General features: G+C 47.0%; 1 protein-coding gene across 1 annotated transcript in view; it reads left to right on the forward strand.

Moving 5' to 3' along the window:
* Positions 1 to 23674, forward strand: part of LOC138511074 (coiled-coil domain-containing protein 158-like) — a 1345385-nt gene that overhangs the window by 224197 nt on the left and 1097514 nt on the right. The window lies entirely within an intron of this gene.

A 23674-nucleotide genomic window follows, 5' to 3' on the forward strand; every position in this document is an offset into this window, starting at 1 on the left:
GCCATACACCGAAGAGTCTAGGTCCTGGCCACAACCACCGCATCATAATGACACTGGCATATGGATTGCAAAAATATGTTTATAAAATGCAATTTGCTGATTACATCAATAATCGTATACTCGGGGGGCGTGGCCAGCAGCAGAGCTATGAGGAGGTGAACCCCTGTAGCTCCTGCAGCCGCGGCAGATACCTGTAGAAACAGCCTGCTATGAGTGGCTTTCTTGTAGAAACTATACATTTTCCAGAAGACAAACACACCGGGCACAATCAGACGATTGGCGTTTCAGGAAAATCCCAGCCAAAATCGCATACTCCTGGGTGAGTTCGGAGCCGAGGAAAACAAGCCGCGCGGCAGCGGGAAAACACAGACAAAATGGCCACGCCCGTCGGAACGTAGCCGAGTGAAGGATCGTCACTCCGATGCGGATCTGCGATCAGTGACCTGTGGCTGGGAACGAAGACACGCAGGAATAACATCCGCGCATGACGAGGTGGAAGCACCACTAGAACAGCAGCACTCACTTCGTCCGTGGAACACCTCCGGCCAGCAAACTGAACCAGGCGGGAACCCGAAGAACAATACGGAGAGCGGGCGCACTGTCTCCTGAAAACGGCGGGTCTACTCTGTGCCCGTGTGAGTGGTGAGACAAACCCACTGGGGAGCGGGGTCCAGTGCACCGTCTGGCCGCCAGAGTGATCCGAGAGGGAAACGGCAACCTAGGGCGACATCCAGACGTTCGCCCTACCCTGGCACTCGTGCTCGTACAGTGATCCGAGAGGGAAACGGCAACCTAGGGTGACATCCAGACGTTCGCCCTACCCTGGCCCTCGTGCTCGTACAGAGCCTGCAAGAGAAGGAGCCCAGACGGCGTGTAGAACCAAGTGGCCCGGAAGGTGCACGGCCCATGCCCCGCTGGCTTCATAACCCATTCTGGGAAGCACCAAAGACCCCCCCAGAGACTCCGACCTGTGGGTGTGCGCAGCGAAGAACCGTACCTATGTGGGCCTGTACTGCAGTCAGTGAAATTACATAGCAGCCGGAAAACATGGACTAAATGGCCGCACCCGTCAGTACGTAGCAGGGTGAAGGAGTACCATACTGTGATAGACCCGCGATCAGTGACCCATGCCTGGGAGCGACTGCACATGTGAAGTACAGCTGCGTATGGCGTGGTGAAAACACAAAAAAGACAGCAGTAATCACATCAATCGTGGAGCACCTCCGGCACCAGGCGAGAACCCGTTAAACAACAGAGGAGTTAACCTATCACTCCTGTGCCGTCTCCTGGAACCAGCGGGACTGCGCTGTGCCTGTGTGAGTGATGTGACAATCCCACTGAGACCCGTACTCGTGCGGACCCATAGTGCACCCAGTAAAGACATACTGTGGTGGGGGGGCCCATCCACCCACCTACCGACCAACACATCTGGCAGTTCCCTGACCAAGCTGAAGGGGCAAACCAATACCTGCCGTAGAGAGCCGATCACTTCCCACAGCATTCACGCAGCAGCTACACCGAGGCCCAGGCATTACCTGCACGAAACGGTAACTCATAAGTCAGGTGACCGCACAGGCCTAACCAACAGGCACCCACACCTCCACGGACTAGCGGTCACCCCCGACCCAGGAGAGCGCAGAAGGAATATTACGCAAGCCGGCCCAAACACCAAAACTGTGCGCCTGTTCAGTCGGAGGCACCTCACCATCGGTGTACGACATGGGCAAGGATAAACCCAGGAAACTAATCTCCCAGAGCAGGATGGATCAATTTACGACGCCGACAACAACCACCCAGTCGGAACAAGACCTACCAGACACTATAGCACAAGCAGAAGGCACAATGGGCCTCATTACACGGTAGGCGGTAAACCATGGCGCTATTAGCGCCATGGTTCATGCCGGTAATTTACCGGTACCGCCTTGGAGGAAAGGGGAATTACCGCAATATTCCAAGGTTGGGAAGGCGGTAATTCCTCCTTCCTCCATTGCCCTTCCCCATTCCTATTTTTGCCCCATAGGGCATAATGGGAATGGGGAAGGCGCTAATTACGGTACCGCAAATTGCATTACCGTAATTAGCACCCCGGTCCCTCGTAGTAAGGCGGTAAGGGTTTACCGGTACCGGTAAAATACTGGTACCGGTAAACCCTTACCGCCTACCGTATAATGAGGCCCAATATCTTTAAAAGACATCATGGCTGCCATAGCAGACTCACGGGCCTCGATGGAGCAAAAAATAGATGGCATCAGCATGAAGGTCTCCCTCCTCCGGCATCATCTCCAGAAGCTGACATCCCGTACCGGAGAAGCAGAGCAACGCATATCTGGGACGGAGGACGGCCTACGACAAGTAGAACAACAGCTGGCTAGAGTTACGACCCACCTAAAAACCATGGAGGAGAGGGTCGACGAGAGTGAGAGGAGATCCAGACGTAATAATGTTAGAATCCTGGGATTGCCGGAGAAAGCTGAGGGCCCGAACAAGGAATTATTTCTGGAGCAGTTACTCACAGACATGTTTGAAACAGGTACATCTCCAACTTCTTTTCAATTGAACGGTCCCACCGCGTGCCGACAGGCCGCCCAGCACCAGGTGCCCCCCCACGCACAGTGATAGCAAAGCTATTGAATTATGGAGACCGTGACACATTACTCCAGACGGCACTGGCAAAAGGCACCCTCACATACAATGGATCGAAGATAGCGTTTTTTTCCAGATTACACCAGAGACGTGCAAAAAGCCAGGCAATCGTTTGACCCACTCAAAAAACAGTTGCAAACCTTGAATGTGAAATATGGCCTCCTATTTCCAGCCCAACTTAAAATATACTATAAAGGCACAACGGTCCACTTCACTGACCCCAAAAATGAGTGGAAGTGGGCAGAGCAGCACGTTGAAGGTGATTGGACCAAGGCAAGAGGCAACGGAAACAGAGCCCACCGAGCCCGACCAAGACATGAACCGCCAGACCGTCAACCGCCAGGCAACGTCCCGCAACCGCAAGAAGAGGAAGACTGACACCAGAGGCATGAACGATCAGGAACTCTGGAGGCCCCAATGAGCAGGGTGTAAGGTAGTGTGCATTGTTGACATTTTGCTTACACGACCGTAATAGCCATGAAGAGACTCACAGGAAAGCGACCAGAACAGGTGAAAGCCCCCCCTCGCCCCTGGAAAGTTCCCCCCCTGCTTCTTTGCATTGGAGCACGGTGGGAACTTACGAGCAAAGAGCTGCGAGTCTACAGTTCTTGTTTAATTTGTATTTGAGTTGCAATGGGGCGACAGATGCTTCAGTTGGGGGCGAAGTATAGGGAGGGGGGAGTTGGATATATGTTTCTATGTTTAAAGGATGGACAAACTCAATGGGACATCGAAGTTCTCGAGACACAGGTTTTGGTGCGGCATAGGCCGTTGTTCCCTGCCATGGTGCGCATGAATACAATGGCCAGAACCCAAAGAACGTTGCTGTCACTTACACCCACGAACGCCTAAATGACTCCGCAAGATACTAAGACTCGAGCCTTAAAGCTCCTTAATGGTCTAGGAAGTAGTCTGAAGAGACGATTAGTGCGGCAACTCCTGAATAAGCATAGCCCAGATATTGCTTTCCTAACTGAAACCCACCTTGCGGGAACAACCAATGCATTGTTTAAGCGGTCCAACTACCGCACAGCAATACAAGCAGGATTCACGATGGGAGCCAGAGGAGTAATAATACTGATACATAAAAGGCTTCCTTTTACCCTTACGGACACAACACAGGACACTGGAGGCAGGTACACGTATGTCACAGGCACACTCTGGAACAAAACGATCTCCCTACTGGTGATCTATGCGCCACCCACACTGCAAGCCACGCTGATAGAAGACATCACGCCACTGCGGATTATGGACACCTCAGACATCTTAATCCTGGGGGGTGATTTCAATGATGTAATGGACAATACCTGAGACCGCACACACCTGCGCAGTAGAGACGCCAATCGCCGAACTAATCTAGCCACCTTTGTCGAAGCTTTTGGAATTAGAGATGTGTGGCAGGACCTCCACCCGGAAGACAATGAATACTCCTATCACTCTGGGGTACACGCATCACTGTCGCGCCTAGACTATTTCTTTATACCAGCATCAATAATACACACGGCGACACAGGCAGAGTACCTCCCAAGAGGCATCTCAGATCACTCCCCCCTACTCATGTCAATTACGACGTATAAACCAATCCCGCCACCGGTATGGAGGCTGAATAATTACCATCTAGGGTCCGCGGAATTGATAGAACGTCTACAAAACGCTAGCACAACATACTTCTAGTTAAATGAAAGAACGGTAGACTCCCCTATTACTCTGTGGGAAGCCTACAAACCTGTGATTCGTGGAGAGATCATCTCCCGGAAAGCAGCGCAAAGGAAAGCACACCTGGAATCAATAAGAGAAGCAGAGGCAAATGTCAAACTAGCGGAGGAAACACACCTAATCCAGGATACTCCTTACACGAACAGAGCTCTGATGCTAGCTCAAAAAAAGTTACAAAATATTGCATTAGACAATGCTAAACAGGCACACGGGGCGATGAGAGCCAGAATCTATGAAACAGGCGACAAAGCTGGAAAGATGCTAGCGTGGCTTGAGCGGAGAGATGAGGGACACAACCAAGTAAGAGCGATCACAACACAAAACGCCGAAACGCGATTAACAGATACAGATATTGCAGAGGAATATGCAAAATATTATGAAAAACTATACAGGGCACCTGAAACTCCCCCTGAAACCTCCGTGTTAGAAAAGATCGCCCTTCCCTCTCTTAACACTGAACAAGCGGCTGGGCTAGAAATGGAAATCACAGAAGACGAGATAGTGGCAGCTATGATGCAACTCCAATCCGGAAAGACACCTGGTCCGAATGGTTTCCCCATTGAAACCTGGAAGAAGATAGGCGGAACTGAACTGGCCCCACATCTACTCAAATTGTATCAGCAGGCCCGAGACGAGGGCAGTCTACCAGCGGATTCAAGGAAGGCAACAATAATTGTGATACCCAAAGCAGACAAACCCCCGGGTGAATGTGGCTCTTATCGACCAATATCTCTAATTAATAGCGAGACAAAGATACTGGCGAAACTGTTAGCGATGCGTCTACAACAGGTCATAACATCCCTAATACACCCAGATCAATGTGGTTTTATGCCTGGTAGATCTACGAGAATGAACATACGCAGACTACACCTAGCCATTGAGCGCGCCCGGACCCTGGACACCCCCATGGGAGTACTTGCGGTGGACTTCGAGAAGGCCTTCGACTCGGTCCACTGGGAGGCACTCTGGGCGATTATGCGTAAAATGGGGATCGGCGAGCGATTCCTAACCTGGATCCAACTGCTGTACGAGGCGCCGACGGCCGAAGTGAGGGTGAACGGCTGGACATCACGATCCTTTGCCCTGGGGAAGGGGACACGACAAGGCTGTCCACTATCAGCCCTCCTTTTCGCGCTGGCCATGGAACCACTGGCCCAATGGCTGAGAGAAACGCGCACTTGGAAAGGCATCCCCAGAGGACCAGAGTGGGAAGACAGAGTCTCACTATACGCGGATGACCTACTGATATACCTCCAAGAACCTAAAACAACATGTCCAGTGGTAACACAGCTACTGCAAGAATATGGTACCTTTAGTGGCCTGAAGGTGAACCGGTCCAAATCCACACTATTTGCACTGAACCAACTGGGAAACGAGACCCGAGTCTTGCCCATATAGAGTGGCACATGAACAGTTTCGATATCTGGGCGTCCGGATTACAAGAAATCTCAACGACTATACATCCAATAACCTACAACCTGTTCCGGAAAGATTTACAAGAGATGTGCAACACTGGAAGTCTCTACCCTTGACCCTCTTGGGGCGAGCTGCACTGTTCAAAATGTTAACACTTCCCCGCTACTTGTACGTGCTACAGAATGCTCCACTGCACATACCAACCAAGACTTTCCAGGAGATACATCGTGTACATAGGCAACTCCTGTGGGGTGGCGGACACCCGAGAATAGCGCTTCGAACACTACAAAGGTCAATATGGGAAGGAGGTATCGGTCTACCGAGGCTACAGACATACTACTGGGCCAGTCAGATGGCGGTGATAAACGATGCTCTACACGCCGATTCAACACTACCACATGTGAGAGCGTCACCCCCCATGGAGTTATATGCTGCAACACCTAGAACATCTACTCGTGACTTGACATCGCAAACGCCACGTATCTGGGCAGAGTCACACACCTTTATAGGCTGGGGGGACAAAATCACTCCACTACAACCGCTGTGGAATAACAGGAACCTCCCGAGGTGATCAAACTGCCGAAATGGCCGGTGTGGATGAGACATAGCATAGAAAAAGTAAAGGACATTATAGCAGAAGGATCTATTAGACCTTTTGATGAACTAATTTCGACCTTTCACCTCCCGAAAGCAGAGAGATATCACTATACACAGCTCCGACACGCCCTGCAACAGCACCTCCCTGCTCTCTCCGACATGGCAGACTCTACCCCACTGGAACGGAACATGGTGGTGGACCATGTTCCGGCTAAAGTCACCACTGTTATGTACAGTGTTATCACCTCCTTTGCCACACCAGAACTGAAACGATTGAAGTCGAAATGGGAAGCTGAAGTGGGAGAAATGATGTCGGAAGACTGGGTCCAAATCCTAATGTACCCCCGTGAAGTCACCATATCAGCCAGACTAGGCCTAGTACAACTGAAGATATTACACAGGATTTATTACCCGAGGGTAGCCTTGTACCACTGGGGTAAAATAGCTGAACCCAACTGTCTGCGCTGCCGGGGGGAGGAAGGAACCTTCTTTCATATACTGTGGGAATGCCCAGTAATCAGTCATTACTGGCAACAATGCTGCAATGTGTTATGAAGGGTCCTGAACCAGACGATCCCCAGAGATCCCGAACTGTTGTTACTGGGAGTGGACAGTGAGATAGATCTGTCAAAATACGAAAAGCTCTGCCTCATGACTACAAAGTTGATAGTCAAAAGAAACATAGCACGCCTATGGGGGGCAGTGGAACCGCCGCAGGTGAATCAGTGGATTACGGATGTAGAAATCTGCATTGCAATAGAAAGGAGGGTTTACAGAGCCAGAGGTTGCCCTGAGAAAGCAGATAGGGTATGGCAGCGCTGGGAAGACACGATGTGAACTACCGAACTTTTAATATCATAACAAGGGGTTGTGGACACTGCTACGGAAAACCTGCTATTGTACCAAACACTATTACGCTGTGTATTGAATGTTACATAATGCATACAGTATGTGTTCCATATGAGTGCTTTTCCCATACAACGTTATTTCTATTTCTATTATTATTATTATCGTTGTTGTTTAAATGCTGGCCCCCGGAAGGCCCAGTTGTTGTATGTTATAATATCAATAAAATGTGTTATTAAAAAAAAAATATATTGTATACTCACTGTATATATTGTTGAGGTACTGAACACCTTTTTAATGCATTGTAGAATACTGTTGAAGTGGCAATAGCAGATTTCAATATTGTGGCAGGAGGAAATGCAGGAGAAATCTTTGTTTCATTGTCTGTCTTGTTATAAGCAGTGCTGCAGTAGGAGGAATTGAAATGGTGTTTGATTTCCCTTTTGGAAGTGGTGGTACTATGGTTGCAGTTAGATACCAGTTGGTGTATTATTACAGTTTGTCTGTTTCCTCTTTTTAGCAGTATTTGTTTATGCGTTTAATTGCTGTTGGTGTTTTCTAAGTACTGTAGCACTGCAAACTAATATTGCAGGATTGTGGGAGCAGTTAGATACCTGTTGGCGTATTCTAACTGTTTGTAGTTTGAAAGTTGTTGAGGGTATGTTTGTAGCACTGTGATGGCTGGAAGGTTGATTTTGACAGTTTGACGGTTGGAAGTAATATTGTAGTACTGCGGGTGCAGTAAGGTACCAGTTGGTGTATTCTGGTTGTTTATATTTATTAAGTGTTGAAGGGTTTCCTCAGAAGAACTTTCATTTTTGCTGGTGGATTTCAAAATGTGTAGTAATGAGAAGTCATATTGTAGTATTATGGTTGCAGTTGGATACCATTTGGCGTATTCTAACTATTTATAGTTTCTCAGTATTGCAGGGTATGTCTTCAAGAACGTTCATTCTTGTTGGTGGATTTACATTTTTCACTATTGTGAAGTGCCTTTGCAGTAGTATGGGTGCAGTTACATGCAGTCGCGTATTTATTGCAGTGGTATGGGCATTGTTAGACAGCTGTTTCCTTATTCTACCTGTTGGTAGTTTCACAGGTCATTGAGGACAGTTTGTAGCCCCTCATACTCAGTACATTTCTTTTTAAGTACTATGTGGGAAACAATATTAGTGTGTCCTTTGCACATTTGTTGTTTCTTGACTATAATCATTGGGGAAAAAACTGTATAGCAGTGCAACTGATGTCTTCATGGGCCAGTTGGTGTATGCTAAATTGTTCCAGTTTCACAGGGTATACGGTTATTTTTAGTTTGCAATTACATATCTGTTGGTGGGTATTGGACAGTCGGCTATGCTACTTTTGTAGATCAGTGAGTCCATTTTGGTTTCAAGAATATTAAATAGGCATTTGCAAGATTTGCTGGTAATCTCTGCTTCAGAGTAATGGAAGTATCATTGCATTAAAACCACCCACATTTCTTTTTAATGTATATAGTATAGTGATCTGCAGTAGTTGTGGCGCCTGTGTGGTAGATTATGCCTACTGTTGTGAATATTTTCTTGCCAAGTGATAATTGCCCGTGTGTGAAGCTAATAAGCTTGCAGTTGTTTTTGCTACCATCTGCGTTGTATCTTAAAAGCATTACTATTACGTATTGGCTATGTGACTAGGACCGAGAGGAGGTGATCAAGAGAAGAGATTGAGACAAGAGGAGGCAAAATTAATATGTAGATTTCGGACGATAGACAGGGGTCTGAACTCAGACAATGAGATGTCCTCCTTCTTATGAGACATTTGAATCTTGAATTTTGCACAAACTATGTATTTTCTGTCAGTTATGTATTTGAAAGTTAACGCACAATAAGCTTACCCTGCATTCCAACCAATAACTTAGAATGTTAATATTTCAAACCCAATTGTCAATTTCATATATGGACAGGAAGGTCCATTCATCAATATAAGTTCACCCCTTCTTTATTGTGCAAGACTTACATACTGCATATTCTTTTTAGTCTATAAAGATTAGACTTGATTGCATTCAAGTTAACGTGCTTTATATGATTGTTCATATTTTCAAGTCTACTGTATCCATCCATAACATCAATGCCCGGGACAATCGTTCCTCAAACTTAATTATTTTTGCTTTGCATTTGGGTGGCATTTCTGACTTAGACTTCATACACATTTGTAAGATAATTTTTCGTAATCCTTATTATTCTCAAGTAAGATCACACCTAATCTTGGCCAAAAGGCAGTACGTTTTACACAACACTAAAAGATGGCGCTCACATCAGTAATTAACAAAGGACTATTGAAGTTGCTGTGACAACCACATCAACAAGTTTATAAAGCTGCCATTTTGGATTCTTCCGCAAACGCGGACAGAATCGTACAGAGGTGCTATTGCCTTATTGCAGAGGTAAGACATGCTCAATAGATTATTTTGCTGCCCTAAGACTGCTTTAATGAGCAACGTAGTACGAGGTGACATTTAAGCATACTCTCGTAGCAGCCCGATGTTAGACTGAATGACACAACTACTTTTCTCGACTCCTAGAAACGCGGTTATCCTTTCGATTGTTTAAGAGCACGTAAGAGGTGCGCTATTTCTATTCACAGGAAATTCTAATTGAAATGAACCCACTTAACTGGTCAAATACACTCACTATGAATTTAATTATATCGCTCAGAATACTAACTGATAATCATAAGCGAACAAATGTATCAATACAGCATGTAACAATCCGAACATTGTTTGGCAGGCTGGGATTGATCCCGTGAATCATTATGTGTAGCTGAAAAGCAACGTTCCAAATTAAGCAACTTTAAATATTGGGTAAGATACATCTATTTCAAAAACGATTTGATATTTTCCTTGCGTATTTACAATTCCAGAGACAAATGAATTAATGGTATTTAATTTACTTTTCTTTTCTTTCCAATCATCCCTATCCCGTTTATGTCTCCAATTTGTTTATTGAATGGTATTTTACACATTTCTGTTTTGACGTTTACTGTTACACTATTCATCCCATTGAATCCTTCCCATTTCTCACCCTCTCTGTCTGTGCTACACTTGACACATTCTTTGGTTTCATCGGACTCCAACTGTTTTTTTGTAATTATGTATTTGTATTGGATCACTGTCTAATGTACTAGCCCTGATTTGAAAAAGACAGCGTGGTCCGTCGAAACACGTGTCATAAAAAGGGCACCTACCCGCACCAATACAGCAATTATATTTTCATATTCCAATTGAGTGAAGTTTTCTTGATTTAAGTGGCGCATGAAAGAGAGTGTGCAACGATGTTCTTTTTCTTTTAATATTGTAGTACTGCGGGTGCAGTAAGGTACCAGTTGGTGTATTCTGGTTGTTTATACTTATTAAGTGTTGAAGGGTTTCCTCAGAAGAACTTTCATTTTTGCTGGTGGATTTCAAAATGTGTAGTAATGGGAAGTCATATTGTAGTATTATGGTTGCAGTTGGATACCATTTGGCGTATTCTAACTATTTATAGTTTCTCAGTATTGCAGGGTATGTCTTCAAGAACATTCATTCTTGTTGGTGGATTTACATTTTTCACTATTGTGAAGTGCCTTTGCAGTAGTATGGGTGCAGTTACATGCAGTCGCGTATTTATTGCAGTGATATGGGCATTGTTAGACAGCTGTTTCCTTATTCTACCAGTTGGTAGTTTCACAGGTTATTGAGGACAGTTTGTAGCCCCTCATACTCAGTACTTTTCTTTTTAAGTACTATGTGGGAAACAATATTAGTGTGTCCTTTGCACATTTGTTGTTTCTGTGACTATAATAATTGGGGGAAAAAACTGTATAGCAGTGCAACTGATGTCTTCATGGGCCAGTTGGTGTATGCTAAGTTGTTCCAGTTTAACAGGGTATACGGTTATTTTTAGTTTGCAATTACATATCTGTTGGTGGGTATTGGACAGTCGGCTATGCTACTTTTGTAGATCAGTGAGTCAATTTTGGTTTCAAGAATATTAAGTAGGCATTTGCAAGATTTGCTGGTAATCTCTGCTTCAGAGTAATGGAAGTATCATTGCATTCAAACCACCCACATTTCTTTTTAATGTATATAGTATAGTGATCTGCAGTAGTTGTGGCACCTGTGTGGTAGATTATGCCTACTGTTGTGAATGTTTTCTTGCCAAGTGATAATTGCCTGTGTGTGCTAATAAGCCTGCAGTTGTTTTTGCTACCATCTGCGTTGTATCTTAAAAGCATTACTATTACGTATTGGCTATGTGAGTTTATGTGTAAGGTGGAACGATTGAATTACAAACAGTACACAATATGCCATGATTTGCATTTTGCACCAGCTGCTGAAATGGAATGGATGCACAGTTAGTTATAGATACATAGATGCACAAAGCACTCATTAGGGACTTCTTCCTGACCCACATGGCTGCAGAGAGTGCATGTATGTTTCCACATGTATGAAATCTGGAAGATTTGATTCATAGGTATGTTTTTGCTTTCCAGTACTTGCAGTAAGTACATTAGAAATTATTGTGGGTCTTCTTATGTGTTTATAGTGGATCTTACAATTCCCGCACAGTAGTACAATTCCTGCCTTATACCTGAGACACTGTAAGTGTTGTCAGGATTGTTTGTTGCATTTCTATGAAGGAGTAGCATTTGCAAACACCACTGGTCTGTGCCATTTAAGTAAATGTTTTCAATAATTGGTGGCAATTGGAATAGGACATTGATTGCTACATTTGCAAAGCAATTTACACCAGTTTTTTTTTTTAAAGAGGTAGCTCTCTTTGTTTGTGCAGATGGGTATGCATTTGCCTTTTCAGTACATCCTTCTGTGGTTGTGGTAATTGATGGAGTACCAGCTGCTTTCAATCTCTTTGGTGATCCTGTTTGGAGATCTCTTATAAGTTTTGTTTGAACTAGTTTTCTTTAACAAAGTTTGCCTTTTTGAGGATCAGGGTACATTTTGAGATGGGGTGTGCAGAGTGCGTGTAGTCTGTTGTACTCTACGATGCAAGGAATGTCAGCCTTGACTTTGCTTGCATCAAAATTGACTATAAATAGTCCTTCAAGTGTAAGTAGGTGTCACAGTGCTGTGTAACTCATGCCTTCTTTAAAGACTCTGCTGACAATGTCAATTAATGCTTGATCTACTGTTAGACCTTGCGATTTATGAATAGTAACTGCGTGTGCAAGAGACAGAGAAAACTGTTCTCTGTGACCATACATGTCTTTGAAAAGAAGGACTCGGGCAGTTGAGCATCCTATACTTTTAACTTGTGAAAGTTTGTCAAAGTGGATGGTGACAAACCGAATGCTGTTGTTACGTGGATATGTCTGGACGCCAACAACTGTACCAAGTGCTCCATTAACTAAACCTTTTTCTACGTCAAGGTTACGCTTTAGCATTACTGTACAGTTTAAACACAATGTTAACATTTTCTCCTAACAAGCTGTGTTGGAGATAGAGTTTTCTAAGCTATTTAGTCATGCTGTGGCTTGTTGACACATAGTTACTGTCATACCGTGACCGTCCAGTTTGTCTCTGGAGTAAATTTGCACTATTGGTTGCATTTCATTTTTCAACATTGTTTCATTGAATTTCGCACAGCTTGCTAGGGTTGGCATTAAGGACATACATTTTACATTTGTGTGTGCTAATCGTTCAATGACATCAGTAGCAGATGTGTTATGCCCGTATAGTTCATGCATGAATCAGCTATTTAAGATAGACTGTGCTTCCTTAGAAAGCACACAATCTGAATGCTGTTCAAAATGTTAGCATAGGTGAGGTCTGCAGACTGACGCGTGTTTTCAATTAGTTCTCTGTATTGGAGATGTTGCCAGAGATTTACATTTCCTATGCAGCCAAGTGTATTACAGCACAGTTTGTGTCCTAAGGTTTTAAAAATAGGTTCACATTTCACTAGTGTTAATTTAAGAAGATCTCCGAAAACAATAATGTGTTTTCCTCCAAAGGGTTCTTCTTAGTCCGTTTTAAGGACTCTTGCAATCTGAGGTAAATCAACGCCAACATTAGGTTGGAGACCATGCTGAGCATTTTCCTTTGTTTCAAAACTCTGCATAGCTCCATATCAGCTTCTGCTGAAAGTATGTAGTATTCTAATTTGTTTTGGTGTTCTACTGTAAGGAGTATCAATCAGTGTAAAGTAAAACCACCTATGTTGTAGGCAGCTAAACCTGTGGGGGCAGTTACAACAGTTGAAAGCTTGTTGTTTGTCAATTGTTTGAAGGAACTTGCTGATGATTTTTATTAAGAGTGTTTTGCCTGAACCAGCTTCACCACTTACATACAAGGTTTATAGTTTTGACCGCTACAAGTTTTAGTTCAATTTCTTTACTTACTTCTAGGAAAATGCTACGCTGTTCATCATTTATTTGTGATTTCAGTACAGCAAACATTTCTTCAGTTTCCTCATACTGACATATGGTGTTTTCTACTTCATTTATGGCTAATTCTGCCTAATTTACTATGAGTGGTTCTCCAAGTGGTTCTTGGCTTCCTGTAACAGAAGGTTGACTGCTCTCAGGAGTGTCTACATTTAGTTGTGCTTGAATTTCTTCTTCTTGTTGATGTTCATTGTCCAACATGTTTTTGTACTGTTTGAAGTTTATATCCGTTATAGTGCTTTCACTTGCATTGAAAGTATTTTCAGAGGAGGCATGGGTGTCCGATAAATCTTCTTTTCGCCATGGTTTAAAAAGTTGCAGTAGGTACATGTAGTTAAGTGTTCTATGTTGAGGCGTTTTTATTGACAGCTTCATATGATCAATCAGACTGCATTTGGTAAGTTTAACCAGGCTGCCCTCACAACCTTTGACTCTGTATTTACCTTTTTTCTCATCTGGTTTAATATTATTTTTGTATGAGAAGTTTTGGGCTATGAGGATAAGACACAAGGTTTCCAAACCAGTACTCATGTTTGGGTAGTATGTGTCCAATAAATTGTTTTTCAAAATGTCCTCGCTGATGGGATCGTTTTTAGCTATTGTTTGTATCTCTTGGTATGATTTGAGAACTCTTTTTCTGGATGCAGCAGGACCAAGGCTTAGCCAGACTATGTTTTCAGATTTCCCATACAAAGCTGTGCCTGTTAAATGGTCTGCGGCTTCATAGCAGCCACATTCTCTATCGGAGAGCATTTTTATGCCAAAGCTGTATCATTTTTGTGACAGTGTTTTGTCAGATGATATGTCATCCCACAGGTCTTTCGCCTCTGTTTTCTCAGCTTTGGTTAAGTAGGCTGTATTTATATTTGTATTTATTTATTTATGTGACATATCATGCAACTGCAGTGGAATTGTCTGCAATGTACTGCGTATCTATGTTTGCATTCCACAGGAGGGCAATGATTGGATTGTAATCAATGATGTACTTTGATGCTTTGGTTCTTTTTATGCAGTATGGGCCTCATTATGACCCTGGCAGAATGGGTTAACGGGCTCCGCAAAAGGAGGCGAACCCGTTAAACCCGTTCCGCCACATTACGAGGTACCCTCGCGGGATCCGGTAAAGACGCCTGGTAACACCAGGCGTTGTTACCAGGTCCCGCGAGGAGAAGAGGGAGCAAACAAAAGGCCACTCGTAATCGGCTCTATGGGGGCTGAAATGGGAATGGGGAAGGTACGGGTCTGGGTTCCTGGAGGGAGGAATTACCAGGCCCTCCGAAACTCGGAATGGCCCATTAATTCCCCATTCTGGGAACCCGGACGCGATTTCGGCGGCAGCCATGCCGCCAATAGTGGCATGGCTACCTCCGAGATCGTAATTAGGCCCTATGTGTTCTTAGGCGATTTGCCTTTCACACTGTGTCTAACAGAAGCCATCAAGCTGTTTACTTGTCCTTTTGCTGAAACTGGTCTAGGGAAACCGGAGCGGCATTTGGTGTAGTATTTGCCTTTGTTTTTATATCTGCACCATCATTATTTGCCACACTTGTGTCGTTGAAACCACAAAATGTGTCCATGTAAGTCACTATGTGCTTTTTCTGAAGGAATTTCACAAGTGACATATTTGTGAATGAACTACAAAAATGTGGCATCACTGTCCTGACCAACTTTAGGAGCATCTTTAATCCACAAAAGAATGTGGATGTGTGGTGCTCCTCTCGATTGATATTCTTTTCTCCAAAATAAGTGTTGCAATTCAGGGGAGGAATTGTTTATTACAATTGAAGTGCAGCATGGCAATAAAGCTGTGATGGAAGTACCTTGACACCTTTACAGGGTCAAGAGAGCAGAGTTCTCCTGGTGTTGCCATGTCTATTCCTGCCTTCTTTCTGTTTGCTATGCGTAGGAAATTGTGCAAGTCTTCCGAAGCATACTCTGCACAACTTAGAGTGACAAACCATGTGGGTGGGCCAAGGTTGCGTAGCATACACCGTACATCTGCGTGACATCGGAATCAGTATTCTTTCGTACCATGCAAGTTTGCAAAGAGTTTTGTAATCCTTGACTGTAAAACGTTGTCTTTCTCTTGCACCTTTTGAAGTAGCTGCTTAGCAGACATGTTTAAACAATTGGAACCTGTTTTCAATGGGCCTCATTATGACCCAGGCGCTAATGGGTTAACGGCGCCGTAAAAGGCTGCAGCGCCGTTAACCTATTAGCACCTAATTAGGAGGTCCCTTTGCGGGACCCGACCTTAACGGCTGGTTTTACCAGCCGTTAAAGTAGGGTGCCGCAAAGGGACCTTGGTGCTAAGTACGGTGCCGCAATTTGCGGCACCGTACTAAGCGCCTTCCCCATTCCCATTGAGCCCTATGGGGCAAAAATGGGAATGGGGACGGGCCCATGGGGAATGGGGAATTACCGCCCCGCCAACTTTGGAATGGGGTGGTAATTCCGCCATTCACCATGGCGGACCCCGGCATGGACCATGGTGCTAATAGCACCATGGTTTAGCGCCGTGGTCGTAATGAGGCCCAATGTGTGTGCAACTCCATAACATAGAGTTGCTAGTTCACTTTCAAAGAGGAGGTGGAATATGTAGTTAATGTTTTGTCTGAATCTGGGGTCTTCAGAATGCATTTATAAAGAGCGGTTTTCTGATGCTGTTATTTGTGTGCATCTTTCATCATACCATCCACCTTTTCTAGTAGGAACGAGTAGAGGAATGGCTCATGCTTCTACACCTTTTCCCATATGGTGTTTGGAGATCCTTTGGTTTGCTGCATTTGATATGTTTCTAGTGCATAATCTATGGTGTCTTTGGAGTGCTGAATTATTTTGGTGGTTTCTCTCAGGTTTATTTCTTTGTAGTATTCATTGTTCTCTTTAAGATATTGCAGGGCTTCTCTAACTTTGTTTAAGCCTACCAGTTGTTGACAATTTGTTTTGTCTTTTGTATGTACACCATTTACTAGGATAATTAAAGATTGATCTGTTGGCTGTTGCACTCCCAGAGTGTCTACATTTAAGATATAATGGCAAATAAACTGCTTTGCCACAAATGCCTTTCAAGATTTCACAATGAGGCAACTTGGCTGTTTCCGGTTGAATGCATATCATCGCTTGAAATGGGTACACTGTTTGTATTACAATGCTCTCATACAAATTAAGCTATTGGAGTGGTTTTGGCAGTGGGAATATTTCCAAGTTATTAGTGATAGCCCTTGAAGGCATATGGTTATTGCCAAGTTTTCCAGTGCAGTATGTGCAAAGTATTGAGGGGTTAGTCATTTCATATGTGTGTTCTGCTATAAAATAGAGAGCCAATTGGAACCATTGGGATTCCTCATTGTCTTCTATTTAGTACATTATAGCTACAGTTTTGGTGGTCTTTGTATAAAAAGTTCTGTGACAACACACACATACCTGGGGGTAAATTCATGGAATCCAGTGCATAAGTCTTGCAGGCGCCTAATGCAGAGAGGGAGCGTGCGCCACGCATGCACCAGGCGCAGCACAAAACAGCTTTTCGCGCACCGCGTATTCATGGATTACCCAAGCCATTACCAGCCGCGGCGCAGTGAACATCCGGCAGCGCCAGTTACGACCCCAACACCGCCCCTTGCCCCGACTCATGTCCCCCCACCAGTGACAGCAACCTGCAGGCAGGCCCCGACTCATGTCCCTCCACCAAACACATTGGGGGTCATTACAAGGTTGGCGGTAAGGGATTACCGGCACCGGAAAGGACACTGGTGCCGGTAATCCCTTACCAGCCGATTCTGAGGTCCCTTAGCGGGTCCCTTCAGTAACGGCTGTTCTGACCAGACGTTCTGGATGGGACCCGTTAAGGGACCTCAGAGCTAATAACGGTACCGCAATTTGCAGTACCGTTATTAGCGCCTTCCCCATTCCGATTGAGCCCTGTGGGGGCCCAAATGGGAATGGGGAATGGCTTTTTCAATGGGGACATACCCGTCCCGCAAAGGTCGGACTACACCGGTAAGTCCCCATTGAACCACACCGGTGCCGGACCCGTTATTGGTGGCAGTCATGGCTCAAATAGCACCATGATTACCACCAACCTCGTAATGACCCCCATTGTCCCAACATTATACCATGTAGCAAATGTCCACCCAAATGCCACCACACGCTGTCCCCCAAGTGCAACTCAACACCCATCTATTGGCCCCACTCCCCAATACATGCCCCATGGCATGGGAATCACCAATGCACACATGCATGCACCCAAAGACATGACCAACATTTCTCCACAGCAGTGACACATGACAGAGCCAATGACGAGTGACACATGCACCAAACCATTGAGAGCAGACAATGTATTAAAATCACAATAACACACTTAATGAAAAATACACATGAAATTGAAATGAATGCAAATGAAAATTAAATGCAAATCAAAAAGGAATCCGAAATTCCAACAAAATCCAGAAAGTGGTCCATTTCCAAAGTCAGTCCTCCAGTTCCAAATGTAAATTAAAAAATAAAACATTAATCCATGGTGAAAATAAAAAGAAAAAAAACAACACAGTCCAACTATATACAAGGATGAAGGGTCCATGATCCCAAAAGTATATAAAGATACCCCAAAAATCCCCATAAAAAAGAAACTATATACAAATTGTGGAGCTAAGTCCATGAACTCCAATTAATAAAAAAATAAAGCAAACCTAACACTACAGAACTATATACAAGGGCGGCGGGCTAATCCTACGACTCACCAATGTTACCAAGAGTCTGGGCCAGGGCATCATCAAACTCTGTGTCAATATCCTGGAGGCGGAACTCAGCTCTATCATCGAGGGCTCGCAGGGACTCCGTCATGCTCCAACTCCCTACGAGTCTCCTTGAGGAACTCTGCCCACCTCTCTGCCCGAAGCATGGAGTTCTCCGCCCTGGCCATGGTGAGTCATACCCTCCGTGCCACCCCCACTCTGCATCTATTTGCTCGCCCTTCCGCTGCCACACGGAAGACACACTTGTTCCTGGGTCCTCCTGCCCATCGGCCGATGCCTGCCCCTGTGATGTTGTTGGCCTGAGTCCTGACACCTTGTCGAGCCTGCTGCTGCCTTGCAGCCCTGTGCCTGCTCCACCAGGACTGCCTCTGGGATGATGATACCCCCCGGGGCAGTCGTTCATGTGCCCTGCTCGAAGCTGCCTGCACAACCTCTTTTGCCAGTGGTCCTGTTGCTGGGGTGACCACCTCTGCTGAACCTCCGACTCCCAACTGTGATAGGGATGTGATCTCCAACAGACTGGCCGCAGTGGCTGGGATAGGTCCACAGGGGGCCCTGGTGACATCTGGGCCAGAAGACAGCCGGGAGGATGACTGGGGCATAGTGGAAGAAGAGGCAGAGGGGGTCGCAGCAGGGCCCAGCACATGTATCAAACCTTTGACAATGAGCCGTGCAAGCCAGTTCAGGATGGCACAGACCTCTTTGATATGACGTGTATGGTCCCGCTAGGAACCACGCACGTCATCATGAATGACCGCTGTGCACATCGCGACACTGACTAGCACAGGCTCAACCCTGTCACGGATTGCGTAGTCCGCAGGTAGAGGAAGGTCAGTTGACGTGGACTCATCCTCTACCTGCAGAACGGCCTGGGCTGAGGCATGCCTGCAGGTGCCCACTGATGCAGTTGCAGGATCTTCACCAGTTGCACCTGTGGCATCACCCTCTCCAGGCCCCATGTGCGGATCTGATGCAGCCTCCTCCTCCACCTCGGCCACCACCAACCTGGATGCTTCTGCACCATCTTCCGCATCGGATTGCCCCTGTGGGGGCTCATCTGTCCCTTGTGCGGGTCAGCTGTGACTGTAGTTACAGATGCAGCACCAGTCCCCTCGCTCCCGGAAGATGTCGTAACCTTGGAGAGTGACTGGGCCTTGCATCTCTGCCTGGTGGAGGCATCCCCACCGCTTTGCTCCACAGCGCCATCTCTGCCCTCTTCCTCCATTGGCGCTGTAGATAGGGAGACATTGAACACATATATTTGTAAAGGTTTTGTAAACCAAAACCAAATAAAAACCTTTTTTTTAAAAAGAACACAAGCATCAGTGCACCAAACAAATGTCTGCCAGACACAACGCAAATGCACATGAGTGGCACTGTCAAATGTCATGACCATCATCCCCCGCCACTACACATGGGTCAGTGCAAGCAACACACATGCACAAACAAGCATGGCATGTGCAACAGACATTTGCATCCATGCCCAAGGCACTGCGGAAACATCAGAAGGGGGGCTGGACCTCACATGCATCATGGGACATGCACATCACATGCACACACCACTGGACAGTCATGCATCTGGCATCGTCTACCTCCCATCACAATGCACTCATGGACAACTGTGCCGCATCAGTCAATCACACATTGTGATGCTCATGTGTCATGCATCCATGGCATTTTCCAGTCACACACTCACTATTCAGACACACGCACAGGTACACATGCATGTCCATGAAGGTGACATAAACATCCATATCTCATACCCCAAACATGGCCAAGTCCACACACAGGCATGCAAACACGTGTGTGTCATCACATGCTGGTGCACATCATGCATTGCAACACAGACACCAATGATGTGGAACACGCTTCATTGGACTCACATGCAGCACTGTCATGGCCCTGCACACAGACATCCATACATGAGGCATGCCAGACATTGGGCCAAGGTGCACATTCCAGCCACACCTCAACATGCACTATGCTGGACAAGAACACATGGATACTTACCACTCGACTCCAGACGGAGCTGCCACTGTAGGACCTGGTGGTGAAGCTCTGGGTGTATCCACTCCAGAACCCTCATCTGGTTGTCACTCAACTGGCCCGGCGCCCCACTTCATCATCTGCCTCGACGAGGCACCATCCTTGTTGAGGGTCCTGGACCGGAAGTCCTCCAAGCGCTTGCGGACACAGTCATAGTCGCGGGGTGCCACGCCCTGTGATGTCCGCCCAGATCCTTCTCTGTCTTTCCTTGTTGAAGTGCGATGTTGAGAAGAGGGCATCATAATGCCCCAGGACTTGTTCCACCAGGATGCCAACTTCATTGAGACTGAAGCTGGCAGCCTTCTGCCTCTATGCCGGGGGCTTGCCACTAGACCCAGACGTTGCTTGGTCTGACATGGCAACCCCCGAGGCAGTGTGGGTGGGCAACAGGGTCCTGGGGCTGGGCTGTGGAGCGATGGTACAGCAGTCGGGAGTCTTCTGTGTCAGCAGAGGTGGTCTCAACAACAGGATCCCTGGCAATGGCTCTGTGCAGGCACCAAATTGCAGGGCACGTAGGCAGCAGGCACACTGAGTGGGCTGGCAGCAGCAGATGGCTCATAGGAGGCAGCTTGGGCATTGGGGGGCAGGTAAATGGCCTTGTGGGCAGGAGCGTGGTCTTCCGTGTGTTGTCACGTGGCCAGCTTGATGCAAAGTGACTCCCCACGTGCAAAAACAGCGCGTTAGCGTGGAATTTGAGGAAAGGCCCTTAGCGTATAAGCGCATGAGTGAGGTGACACACGCGGGCGTTGCCGTCGGTACGGGTTAAATGTCTGCGTAGAACACCAGTTCAATGTACGTGCTTTTCATGGGGACTGATGCGTGTGATTCTCCTTCTTGTGGGTTCACATGCGATATCAATATCTTCACTGTGGTTACAGTTCGTACTTCTTGTTGTGGCGGGGGAGTTGCCTATGCGCACACGCGCGTGTGTGTTTTTCTTTTTCATCCAAGTCAGACGGTGAGTCGCGCACACTTTTTTCCCACTGTGGTTGCTCCTGTGTGTCGCGTACCCTATTTTCGAGGTCAGAGTAGCCCGCATGTTCCACGCGTATGCATTTTTTGTGTTCCTGGGTGCCACGGCGTACTGCGGGATGTTTATTTCATGCACGTGGGCTAGCGAGGGGTCGCATGCAAGTTTTTTTTTGTTTTTGGGGTGCCTGAGTGTTGCCTGACCCGTCATTATTCCCCAGGGGTCACAGACAGCCTCGCAGGATCACAGGGGTACGTTTATCATCATGTACCCTGCCCTCTTCACCAAAATTTCCCAGGACAACTGTTTTGTGCACCTCCCATTCACACTAGTCCATCAGTGCCATGCTTGGGAGGCCACCGAGTGGTAAGCGTGGCAAAGCTGGGCAACCTCCCAGAGGTGGCTGTGGTGGGGTAGGTGGCCAGGGTGGCCAGGGAGTCCAGGGAGGCCAAGGTGGCCGCGGTGGGGGATGTGGGCAGCACGAGGGCAGGATGTCCAGGCACATGCTGGGACAGTCTAAGCCCCCCCAGAGGGTGAGGGTGATGCAGCTGTTGCGGACATCCCCAGTGCCCGTCTGACCCGACAGGCAGTGTCATCTGCTGTCACAAGCCGCCAGGTTGTGGAAGCTGCAGGTGCAGCTGCGGCTAACACCACCCAGGCTCAGGGTCAGCCACTGTGGGCTGTATTGGCACAGGGACAGGAAGACTCCCAGGCAGATTTCCATGTCGGGAAGGCCAAGGCACATGTGGCTAAGGTTGCTGTGACCAAGCCACGTGTATCTGGGGCAGTGGTGACATCTGCTGCCCCAGGCAGCCAGGTGGTGGGAGCTGCAGGGACAGATGCAGCCAACACCAACCTGGCTGTGAGCCAGCCAGCCAGGACTGTGTTGGTCATGGCCCTTGGCACCAAGGCAGTCGTGGCTCTGGGTCCTGGCGCCAACAGCCAGCAGCCAATGCCTCCAGTCAGACCTTCCGCTGTCTTGTCATTGCCTGCGCCCATTGGCCAGTCCACCTGCGCTCCTGCCCCTACTGACCTGAGCAGCAGAAGTCACTCAGGGTCCGCACCACCTACCAAGAGGAGGAAGCGTGTTCCTGCGCTAGAGGCTGGGACCCCAGACACGGCTGAGGCCTCTAGCACGTCAAGGAAGAAGAGTTTCACTGAGGTGGAACTGGACGCAATTGTGGGATACGTGTCAGGACACTACCACGAAATGCTGGTGATGGCAGGGTGCAACACTACGCCTGCCCAGTGTAAGGCCCACTGGCAGTGCATCGCGGAACGTGTCAGCGCAATGGGATTTGAGAAGTGCGTGGCTGATGATTGCTAAAAGCGTTGGCATGACCTCCGACGCCGAGCAAAAAACAAGCAGGCTTCTAACTACGCCTCTACTCTGGTGACTGGCAGTGGGCCACCACCAGATGACGATGAACTCACTACACAAGAGGAAATCACTGCAGGGTTCATCGATGAAGGTCAGATCCAAGGAGTTGGAGACATTGGGCCTCATTACGACCCAGGCGGTAAGGGGTTTACGGCAGCGTAAACAGCGCCGACCCTTACCGCCTGAGTACGAGGTCCCTTAGTGCCATGGCGGATTTAACACCTGCTTTTAGCAGGTGTTAAAATCCATGGCGCTAAGGGACCATGGAGTTAATTACGCCACCGTAATTTACGGTGGCGTAATTAACGCCTTCCCCACTCCCATTATGCCCTATGGGGCAAAAATGGGAATGGGGAAGGGCAAATGGGGATTGGGGACTTACCGCCCCGCCAAGGTCGGAATGGGGCGGTAAGTCCGCCAACCACCATGGCGTAAACGTAGTTTACGCCATGGTGGTAAAGTCACGGCCCAGGCGGTAACTTACCGCCTGGGTCGTAATGAGGCCCATTATGGATTATGATGCAATGTCCGGTGAGTGTTGATGCGTGTGTGTCCAGCCCATGTGTATTTTAATTGTGTGATGTGTTGTGATTGAATGCCAGTTCAGGCTATGTAGTCGTGACTGCCATGTGTGACCCATGCGATGCTTGACTGGTACATGCTTGTTGTGATGCAGTGTGCATACAGGCCAAGTGCTGCACACTGAGCCAATTCTAATCACCACACCTGCACCCTCATTACATGCCAAACACTCGGCAGCCTCTCTTGTCCATATCCTTGCTCCCAGAAATGTTTGCGGATAGCCTGTGATGATCTCCCACTCAACACTCGGCCTATGTCGTCACATGACTGACATCACTGTGAGGTCACCCTGCAAGCTGG

Source organism: Ambystoma mexicanum, chromosome 6p (genome assembly GCF_040938575.1).
Source record: "Ambystoma mexicanum isolate Mex_15411 chromosome 6p, UKY_AmexF1_1, whole genome shotgun sequence".
Lineage (NCBI taxonomy): Eukaryota > Metazoa > Chordata > Amphibia > Caudata > Ambystomatidae > Ambystoma > Ambystoma mexicanum.